Source organism: Oncorhynchus tshawytscha, linkage group LG16 (assembly GCF_018296145.1).
Source record: "Oncorhynchus tshawytscha isolate Ot180627B linkage group LG16, Otsh_v2.0, whole genome shotgun sequence".
Lineage (NCBI taxonomy): Eukaryota > Metazoa > Chordata > Actinopteri > Salmoniformes > Salmonidae > Oncorhynchus > Oncorhynchus tshawytscha.
The window spans coordinates 18287065-18299126 of NC_056444.1; positions in this window are offsets into that span (position 1 = coordinate 18287065).

Consider the following 12062-nt stretch of genomic DNA (forward strand, 5'->3'; position numbering starts at 1 on the left):
TTTGATTCCAGGCTGTATCCCAACTGGCTGTGATTGGAAGTCCTATAGGGGCTCGCACAATTGGCCCAGCGTCATCCGGGTTAGGGTTTGTTCTAAACTGACTTGCCTAATAATATAAAAATTAGCACGTCTAGAGATGTGAGTTCACTGTTTGAGGAGAGAGCTGAAGGTGCAGACGTAGCCTACCTACCCCACTAGCCTATATGAAGAGGAAGGCGTACAGACTACATATCACACCCGGCTTCCATTTTGTCCAACAGCCCCAGTCAGACCGACAACCACAGAGCCGGTAGTTGGCTAACCTTCACCCGGGGAACATGCACCACGCCGGGGCCAAGTATCACCCGAGGGCGGAGGTAATGACAGACACACACACTCACACACATTGAATGAATGAATGAGATTTCACATAGCCTATAGCATACCAATTTTTGTTAATTTCAAAAGTATTTCAGGATTCACAGACAATGCAAAGGAAAGCAACTGTTGCTTTTGGAAAATACTTTAAATCAACACAAATCAAAAAATAAAATATAGGCCGATAGGCTTCATTTTCACACAAAAAAATGTTTCACACTACAAAAATATATAGGCCTATGTAAAACGTGACTTATTTGAGCTATTTTGGCCGAGACCCTATATATTCTTTATTTATTTACTTTTTGCACACATTTTTTTGCACTTTTGTCCAACATTTTCTTCAGTAGATAAAACAATCATGGTCCTGACCTTGTGTGTTCTATTTTATGTTTCAATGGGCATTTATTCAACGGTCTAGTATTTATAAATATCCTAATTTCAAGGAAAAATAAAGTGAACAGCTTTTGTAGAAGAGAAAAGTGTCTAAATGTAAACAGACGGACCAAATGACCAAAAAGTATGTTGGAAATATGGAAATACAAGAGCAGACCTACATGTTAGTGTTAGCCCATCTGCATGAGCAGCCCATGCAGCCCGGTGTGCACCCGCAAGAATCGGCTGCACGTGCGACAGAAATTATGTCAACGTGCCTTACGACTGTGAACGGAGAAAGTATAGCGGTGGATCGAGGGATATGTCTCAAATCTGACAACATGTAGGCAACTAAACTATTCCTGCAGGCTTGACACAGGCATATATCACCGACTGCCGTGTATTTAGACTATTACACAGTGGAATGTTCCGTAAGCCGGTAAAGCTATATAGGATTTCACACCGAGATCTGTGCGTGCAAGGGAGGCTGCTGCGAGAAGCTAGAGCCGGGAAGAGAGCTGCTTTTCCCCAGCTAGATCGAGAGAGGAAAAACCGCTGCGGAAAGAGGAGGAGAAAAACAAGTTTTACTTTGTAAAAAAATGAAATGACCTTTTCCCCAGCTAGATCGAGAGAGGAAAAACCGCTGCGGAAAAGAGGAGAAAAACAAGTTTTACTCTGTAAAAAAAATAAATGACCTAATGGATAAGATACAATGTCATGCAGGTCTTAAATAAATCAGATGAACAATATGCTAAAACATAATAATAAAACAACAATAGGCCGTAATAGCAATAGCCTATCGGTAACTTTATAGTGCCTATTATATTATTATTTATATACTGATAATAGTCCTCATGATAATAATAATATTAATAATAATGACAATAACCTAATAAAAATAATAATGTAACCATTATTTCAAAACATATAGGCTACATTTAAAAAAAAATACAGGTCAAATATTGTGTGCACTGGTTGGATATTTAGGTGCATTAAATGAGATATTATATTCTGCACTATGGGTTTCACAAAATCCATGCCTATGACCAGGACAGTGCAGCTTGTGTCCTCCTTGACCAAGACTTCATGGTGAATACTGGCTTGTTGTTGTTGTTGTTGTTGAGTCCTACAGTAGGCTAGTTGTCTATGCACAGACAAATGATAACATCATGGGCTCCTTGTTTACTGATTCATACACTGATGGGATTTTCATCTTTAGCTATTCTAAAGAGATGGTTGTATAGGGCCTAAATCATTAACATTATAGGCCTAGGTCTAAACATTAAAACCTGCCCTTTCAAAGTCCTTGATCTCTATATGCTGTATAGGCTGACACAAATTAGGCCATAAATAAATGCAAGCAAGAACTGTTCGTCGCTAATCACCAGTCCACAACTATGTTTGTCTGTCAAACCCTGAACTATTGTAGTCTACAGGCCTACTGGCAATGCACCCCTTGTGGAAATGACGGTATTAGTGTGTGTTGAGGGCGATCTAGACAGTGCACCAGTTCGATCAATGATGAGAACTTTGGAAACATATTCAAATTCCTGTCGATCAAGTCCCTGCTCCCCCTCCCCCTCTTTTCTCCGTTCTTTGTTCCCCTCCATTGATTCTCTATACAAGCCGAAAAGAGAGAGAGGTAAGGGGGAGGGGGAGGCTGGCTCTCGCTCATCACCCAAACCACACCACTGCCACCCAGCGGCCACTAGCGCGTGCGTGTGGTGCGTGTGTTGTATATGCGTTCTTTGTTCACTCGGGCAAGTGGTCTACACATGATCACATCCTACTGTAAACGAGTATTTACAGAGATATAGCCTATCGGCTACTGTAGCCTAATGAAAATGCATACAAATCGACTATATTTGAAGACAAAAGAATGCCGGATTCAGCCGTGCGTATCCCTTGTTCTCACCACGCATGCGTCTCTTCGTGGTTTTCACCAGAACAATGAAGCCGGAAGCAACTTTAATACTAAAGGCTTCTGGTGTAATTCATATAATTTAATTAGGCTTAGATATGTTAATGAGATATTTGACGAGGAAACGGTAATTACCGTTCCTATATCTCTCTCAATTCAATTCAAGGGGCTTTTTTGGCATGGGAATTAACATGGCCAAAGCAAGTGAAGTAGATCATATACAAAAGTGAAATAAACAATACAAATGAACAGTAAACATTACACTCACAGAAGTTCCAAAAGAATAAAGACTTTACAAATGTCATATTATGTATATATACTATGTCGCTCTCTCTCCCATTGCATTTTTTCATCAGATACATAAAATGAGTGCATCATTTACATGATTAGCCATAATCATCCATCTAAATGTCCCCTTAAATGTAATACATATAAATCCCTCTCTGCCTGTCTGTCACCAGATATCTAATGTCACCTTGGATGACAACGATATGTATATCGTATGACTTGACGTTTCATTCACAAGGATCAATATAAAGGACAATATAGGATATGACCAGAATATCGATTTCAAGGTTTTGTGGAACTAGGCCTACAACAGAACTGTGGAAAAGAGTCGTTGGCATTACAGTGACAAATTAAACACAAATAAAAAAGTATAACTTTAATTAGGCCTATACAGACTTTAATAGACAGACAACTAATATACCCTGCTAGAATAAATAACTTTTATTTATATGAAATGATTTAGAGTGAGAGAGAGAGAGAGCGAGAGAGAGAGAGAAAGTGAGCGAGCGAGACAGAGAGAGAGAGTGAGCGAGAGAGAGAGAGAGAGAGAGAGCGAGAGAGAGCGAGAGAGAGAGTGAGCGAGCGAGACAGAGAGAGAGCGAGTGAGAGAGAGAGAGAGAGAGAGAGAGAGAGAGAGAGAGAGAGAGAGTGAGCGAAGAGAGAGAGAGAGAGAGACAGAGAGAGAGAGAGTGAGCGAGCGAGACAGAGAGAGAGCGAGTGAGCGAGCGAGACAGAGAGAGAGAGAGTGAGCGAGACAGAGAGAGAGAGAGTGTGAGAGAGAGAGAGAGAGAGAGAGAGAGAGAGAGAGAGTGAGCGAAACAGAGAGAGAGAGCAACACTCAGAACCCGTAGGGGGCAGAATCACTGCACAAAAAAACTTGTTCTCTCTCTGACTCTCTCTCTCTCAATTCAATCCAAGGGGATTTATTGGCATGGGAAAAATATGTTTACATTTCCAAAGCAAGTGAAATAGATAATAAACAAAAGTGAAATAAACAATAACAGTAAACGTTACACAAAAGTTCCAAAAGAAAATACATTTCAAATGTCATATTATGTCTATATACAGTGTTGTAACGATGTGCAAATAGTTAAACTATGAAAGGGAAAATAAATAAATATGGGTTGTAATTACAATGGTGTTTGTTCATCACTGGTTTCCCTTTTGCAGCAACAGGTCATAAATCTCCCTGCTGTGACGGCACACTGTGGTATTTCACCCAGTAGATATGGGAGTTTATCAACATTGGATTTGTTTTCAAATTCTTTGTGGATCTGTGTGTTCTGAGGGAAATATGTGTCTCTAAAATGGTTGTACATTTGGCAGGAGGTTAGGAAGTGCAGCTCAGTTTCCACTTCGCTTTGTGGGCAGTGTGCACATAGCCTGTCTTCTCTTGAGAGCCAGGTATTCCTACGGCGACCTTTCTCAATAGCAAGGCCAACCACATTGAGTCTTTACATAGTCAAAGCTTTTCTTAATTTAGCGTCAGTCACAGTGGCCTTTTTGTTTTCTCATGATCATGCACATAGCCCATCTATAATTTAGCCCAAACAACTACCTCTTTCCCAACTGTATTTATTTATTTATTTTGCTCCTTTGCACCCCATTATTTCTATCTCTACTTTGCACATTCTTCCACTGCAAATCAACCATTCCAGTGTTTTACTTGCTATATTGTATTTACTTCGCCACCATGGCCTTTTTTGACTTTACCTCCCTTATCTCACCTCACTTGTTCACATTGTATATAGACTGATTTTTCTACTGTATTATTGACTGTATGTTTGTTTTACTCCATGTGTAACTCTGTGTTGTAGTATGTGTCGAACTGCTTTGCTTTATCTTGGCCAGGTCGCAATTGTAAATGAGAACTTGTTCTCAACTTGCCTACCTGGTTAAATAAAGGTGAAATAAAAAAAATAAAAAAAAATTGGTTGGGTCTAATTGTGTTGCTGTCCTGGGGCTTTGTGGTTGTGTTTGTGAACAGAGCCCCAGGACCAGCTTGCTTAGGGGACTCTTCTCCAGGTTCATCTCTCTGTAAGTGATTGCTTTGTTATGGAAGGTTTGAGAATCGCTTCCTTTTAGGTTGTAGAATTTAACGTCTCTTTTCTGGATTTTGATAAATAGCGGGTATCGGCCTAATACTGATCTGCATGCATTATTTGGTGTTTTACGTTGAATACTGGGGATATTTTTTGCAGAATTATGCATGCCAAGTCTCAATTTGGTGTTTGTCCCATTTTGTAAATTCTTGGTTGGTGAGCGGAACCCAGACCTCACAACAATAAAGGGCAATGGGTTCTATAACTGATTCAAGTATTTTTTTGCCAGATCCTAATTGGTATGTCGAATTTTATGTTCCTTTTGTTGGCATAGAAGGCCTTCTTGCTTTGTCTCTCAGATCGTTCACAGCTTTGTGGAAGTTACCTGTGCCGCTGATATTTAGGCTGAGATATGTATATTGGCAGAGCTAGAGTGGTGTTTGTCAGACCATGAGACATCTCGAAAATCGGTCTTCTCACAAAATTGTATGTAGCGTCTAAACGGTTTGGCCTACCAACTTTTATGACCACTCTATTGAAAGATGAGACTCTCACGAACACGACGGTGTTCTCCGTTTTGCCCACAATCTTCACAAGACTCTTCTGAAGGCCGTGAGGCCGATAGATAAAGCTTAAGAGGAGTGTGTAGGTTTCTTCTTTTTTTATGATAGTTTATTGCCTAAAATAAGGGGATAAATACATCTTCTGAAGGTCCCAGTACCAGTTTAAAAAATGAATGAAAGTATATATGTGACCCACTGGCTCGATTCAGTCTAATGTAGCAAAATTGTGATTTTTTTACATTGGATAAAAGTAGAGACTAGAAAATGGTATAGCATACACTAAAGTTGAGGAACAATGCAAAAGTAATTCTACTTTGAAAGTTGATAAACTTGTACCCTCACTTTTGAGAAAATGGTCCTGAATGTTTTGGTACCTACTGGAAAGCTCTTCTTTGTTTTCACCCATTCAGCATCTTTCACACCCTTTCAAGCTTTAGCCCCACCCATCTCTTTCAGGATTCACATGTGAGGCTATGTACTAAACAACTAAAGATTTGAAGACTAAAGGCTGGTCTATACTACGTATTTGTACATTTAATCTGGAGTGGCAGAGTGTGCTCTGGGCGTTCGTAAACTCAGAGGGTTGTCAGATTGGCCGTTCGTAAATTCGGAACTTTTCGCTCTCTGCGCACACTCTGGTCGAAAAGTAGGGTTGATCCAAGCATCCTGACCTAACAACAGCAGTCAAGCACCCAAGCTAACTGGCTAACACTTCAGAACAAACTTCCTTTATATTTTGGGGGGACTATCTGTTGTTCCATGTAGTTAATCTGGTATTCAGTGCATTTCTATTGGCTAATAGCAGTAATGCCAAATTCAGTGTTTCATCCAATAATTTCTTATATATACTTTTTTAATACCTTAAGGGGTGTTATAAAAATTCAAAATCAAATAGCTAAATCATTTTTGATATGACCATCTTAAAACAAATCCATATGTTAGCTTAGAATCCCCCCTCCCCCAGCTTAGAATTTAGAGGGTTCATGCCTAACCTTAAGAATTCAGAGTTAATGCCTAAACTTAACCCTAACCTTACAAATTTGGAACTAATGTCTAAACTTAAACCCTTTGAAATTTGACATTTGGAACAACTTTGAAATTTGAGGTGTGAGGAACATGGATGAATATCTTGTTTTGACATGAGACTGTGAGAGCTTGTAGAGTATTTACAGCCACATCCATATATCATTTGATTTTTACCTTCCAACATAATTGATTGATACATTTACATGCATTTCACTACATTTCGCTACACCCACAATAACATCTGCTCTATATGTGTGTGACCAATAACTTTTGATTTGAATTGATTCATGAGGTAAAAATATAGAATTATATAGTAGTTATCAAACTACAGTATATACAATACCGTTCAAAAGTTTGGGGTCACTTAGAAAAGCATTTCCAGCTACAATAGTCATTTACAACATTAACAGTGTCTACACTGTATTTCTGATCATTTTGATGTTGTTTTAACGGACAAAAAATGTGCTTTTCTTTCAAAAGCAAGGAAAATTCTAAGTGACCCCAAACTTTTGAACGGTAGTGTATATGTAGGCCACGTTATAGCTTAAATTCCATGAGAGTATGATTAAGAGCAGGTCGCCAACCCGGAGGCACGACACATCCCCTCACTTTGTTTACTGCCTTGTGCCTCACAGAACGCACAGTGCACTCAGAAATTAGAACAACTCTGAATCTGTACTTCATTGTTGAACAAATATATTTTATTAACACATATTTGTGTTCAGACCACATAATAGGGCAACAATATGTGATTATACAGCTCTACTAATCACATTGTTCGTCCACATAAGTGAAACAAAATTTTCATTTGCATGAGACAAAGTCCACTCAATCAGTACTTATTGTTCTAGTATCTTATGGTGCCTTTGGTGCCAATGACATCTATAGTGCCACCAACTAGTCTGGGGCAGCCATCTAAGATTGCAGTGACTATATTCACACAACTTCCAAGGACATACACTGAGTGTACAAAACAGTTTCCAATGTGTATCAACAATGGTCCACCACCCAAAGGACATCCAGCCAACAAGACACAACTGTGAGAAGCATTGGCGTCAACATGGGCCAGCATCACTGTGGAACACTTTCAACACCTTGTAGTCCATGCCCCAATGAATTGAGGTTGTTCTGAGGGCAAAAGGGCATGGACCTTAATATTAGGAAGGTGTTCCTAATGTTTTGTACACTCAGTGTACACATAAGGTTACTTATAACATTTCATGGCCTAAGTGGCCCAGCGGTCTAAGACACTGCATCTCAGTGCAAGAGGTGTCACTGCAGATCCTGGTTTGATTCCAGGCTGTATCACAACTGGCAGTGACTGAGAATCCTATAGGGCGGCGCACAATTGGCCCAGCATTGTCCGGGTTTGGCCGGGTTAGGCTGTCATTTTAAATAAGAATTTGTTCTTAACTGACTTGCCTAGTTAAATAAAGGTTAAATAAATAAAATGTCCATTGGTTCAGGTATTATAGCCCCGGTGTGATATGGTGCCATCTAGGGGTGTAGCATGTCTGACTTTGAATGCGGCAACTAATCATTCTCAAATGTATTGGAGTTTAATTCATTGAGTACATATATCAAATTTGGAGTCAGTTTAACTTATGGTTCATGAGAGGAAGCATTAGCATATGTGCTAACGTGCATCTATAGTTACAGTGTTGCCATATTTGAAAGTAGCAACAATTTTTCTCCAACCTATTAAAGACTAACGCAATGAATCTAAATACCAAATCTGGAGTGAATATGATGTATGGTTCATGAGGAGAAGATGATTTTGAGCATTACCATTACATATGCAAATTTGTTATTAATAGTTACTTTTTTATATGTATATCAATGCCAACTCAGTGTAGTTCATCTTAGGGAGGTCCATAATAGCAATGACAAGTTTCAAGGTGATAGGAAACTGTGGTGTGGATTTACAGTGGTTTAAATGGACATGTAAAATCAGATTTTTTACTTGTCAATAACTCGGCCATCTTCTTTTTACTAATCCCTTAGCTTCTCAAACTAAGTTAAGACATGCCATGGTCCTACATTCCAAATGTGTTGCAATTTTGGTCCTATGGTTCATGAGAAAAACATTTTAAAATATCTTTTGCATATTTTAGCACATCAGCATACCAGCATCTATTGGTATAGTGTGACCATCTTTGAATGCATCAATATTATTTTAGCAAACTCTTTAGGGACTATTTTGATGAGTTCAAAGACCACATTTGGAGTGAGAAGAAGATTTTTTTATGATTATTTAAAGCATTAGCATTACATTGTCAAAAGTGAATTGTTAATAGTTTCCTTATTTTTTAAGATAGCAGTGCCAAAACAAATATGGTTCACTGTGAGAATGTCTTTGAGGACCCTAAAAATGTTAAAGTTTTAATTTGGAGTGAATTTACAAAGGATTGAAATTGACATGTAAAATCTAATTTCCTGATGTACCAATAACTGAATCATCTCTTAAACAATCTCTTAACCAAACGAATTTGGTGTTATTTGAAATTATGGTTCACGAGTGTAGGTTTTTCAAAGGTTTTCCAAAATTTCCAAGATGGAGGAAAATCTATCCTGATGGACCTTATGGGTCCTTGATACAGGGAGGTGCCCAAGAACCCAATGGTCACTCTGACAGAGCTCCAGAGTTTCTCTGTGGAGATGGGAGAACCTTCCAGAAGGACAACCATCTCTGCAGCACTCCATAAATCAGGCCTTTATGGTAGAGTGGCCAGACGGAAGCCACATGACAGCCCGCTTGGAGTTTGCCAAAAGGCACCTAAAGACTCTCAGACCATGAGAAACAAGATTCTCTGATCTGATGAAACCAAGATTGAACTCTTTGGCCTGAATGCCAAGCGTCAGGTCTGGAGGAAACATGGCAGCATCCCTACGGTGAAGCATGGTGGTGGCAGCAACATGTTGTGGGGATGTTTTTCAGCGGCAGGGACTGGGAGACTAGTCAGGATCGAGGGAAAGATGAACGGAGCAAAGTACAGAGAGATCCTTGATGAAAAGCTCCAGAGTGATCAGGACCTCAGTCTGGGGCAAAGGTTCGCCTTCCAACAGGACAACAACCCTAAGCACACAGCCAAGACAAAGCAGGATTGGCTTTGTTACTACAAGTCTCTGAATGTACTTGAGTGGCCCAGCCAGAGCCCGGACTTGAACCCAATCGAACAAAAAAAGTTTTTTCTTTGTCAATATGGGGTATTGTGTGCATATTGATGAGGGGAAAAAACTATTTAATCCATTTCATAACAAGGCTGTAACATAACAAAATGTGTCAAAAGTCAAGGGGTCTGAATACTTTCGAATGCACTGTATTCACAAATTGTGGAGTTGATAAACATCAACAAATATGGAACTGACAGCTGTTAGCATAGCTAGCTAGCATGCTAATCTTATCTAGCTAGCTAGCTAATGTTAGCTGGTGTTGCTCAGTTCTTTTTAACTCCACCATATTCAAAAGATTAGCTAGCTTGCTCTGTGGCTGGTTCTGGAGCTGGATTTGTCATAAACCAGCAGCATACTGCCCTGCATCCCACTGCTGGCTTGGATGTTAAATGGTTGTCCTGACTCTCTGTGGTCATTAAAAATCCCAAGGCAATAATTGCAAGGGTAGGAGTGTTGCCCAAGTGTCCTGGCTAAATTCCCAACCTGGCTCATTTCCATCATAGCCACCTAATCACCCCCTCATTCCTAAATAGCATATACAGTATCACTCCTCTCCACAATGCTAGCTGATGTGTGGTGAGTGTTCTGGCATGCATCACCCAGGTGGGTGCCACACATTGATGATGGATGAGGTGAGTTCCCCCCTTACTATGTAATGTGCTTTGAATACCTCAGTTAGCAGAGAGGCGCTATATAAATCCAATCCATTATTGTTATTATAAAGACTGATTTAGGGAAAACTTAGCCACAGATGGAAACGACTGGCCTTTCTTTGACTTCGCCGCCTACTCTTGTTATTTCCAAAGTTTGGACATATTCCATAAATTGTGTCTGCAAATCCGCCATAGAAATAGTTAGAAAGAATTAGATGAAGCTCTGGTAATATGGATAACTATTGAAAGATAGCTCATATGTGTTTTTCTACATTTGAATGGACATGTTGGTAGGCATAGGCTGCTGGCAGGCTTTGGCTGCGGTACAGCAAAGCCAAGTCTGCCTGTGCCCATGGTTCTCACAGGGGAATTGAAATTATAGGCTACAATCACTTTGCTCATCATCATGCATGCTGCAAATGACATGTAGCTAGCTATAAGTTCCTTGAATCTTCTTTTCTGTGCCTTTTCATTATCTGGAAAGACACTTGTGGTTTCTATTTTTGTATTTATTTTGTATTTTGTAACCTTTATTTAACTAGGAAAGTCAGATAAGAACAAATTCATATTTACAATGACGGCCTACCCCAGCCAACAACGACGTTGGGCCAATTGTGTGCCACCCTATAGGACTCGCGATCACGGCTTGTTGTGATACAGCCCTTGTTCGAACCCGGGTCTGTAGTGACACCTCTAGCACTGCGATGCAGTGCCTTAGACCGCTATGCCACTCAGGATAACCAAAGAGTTAACTTTTCACCAATCAAAGCAGAGAAGCCTGAGGGGAAGCAAAGCTTTCGTGAAAACAATGAAATAACACATGGAATCATGTAGTAACCAAAAAAAGTGTTAAACAAATCAAAATGTATTTTAGATTTTAGATTCTTCAAAGTAGCCACCCTACGCCTTGATGACAGCTTTGCACTCTTGGCATTCTCTCAACCAACTTCATGAGGTAGTCACCTGGAATGCTTTTCCAACATTCTTGAAGGAGTTCCCACATATGCTGAGCACTTGTTGGCTGCATTTCCTTCACTCTGCGGTCCAACTCATCCCAAACCATCTCAATTGGGTTCAGGTCGGGTGAATGTGGAGGCCAGGTCATCTGATGCAGCACTCCATCACTCTCCTTTTTGGTCAAATAGCCCTTACACAGCCTTGAGGTGTGTTTTTGGTCAGTGTCCTGTTGAAAAAACAAATGATAGTCCCACTAAGCGCAAACAAGATGGGATAGCGAATCGCTACAGAATGCTGTGGTAGCCATGCTGGTTACGTGTGCCTTGAATTTTAAATACATCACAGACAGTGTCACCAGCAAAGCACCCCCACACCATCACACTTCCTCCTCCTCCACGCTTCATGGCGGGAATCACACATGCAGAGATCATCCGTTCCACTACTCCACATCTCACAAAGACACGGCAGTTGGAACCACAAATCTCAAATTTGGACTCATCAGACCAAAGGACAGATTTCCACCGGTCTAATGTCTATTTTTGTGTTTCTTGGCCCAATCAAGTCTCTTCTTATTATTGGTGTCCTTTAGTAGTGGTTTCTTTGCAGAAATTTGACCATGAAGGCCTGATTCAGACAGTCTCCTCTGGACAGTTGATGTTGAGATGTGTCTGTAACTTGAACTCTGTGAAGCATTTATTTGGGCTGC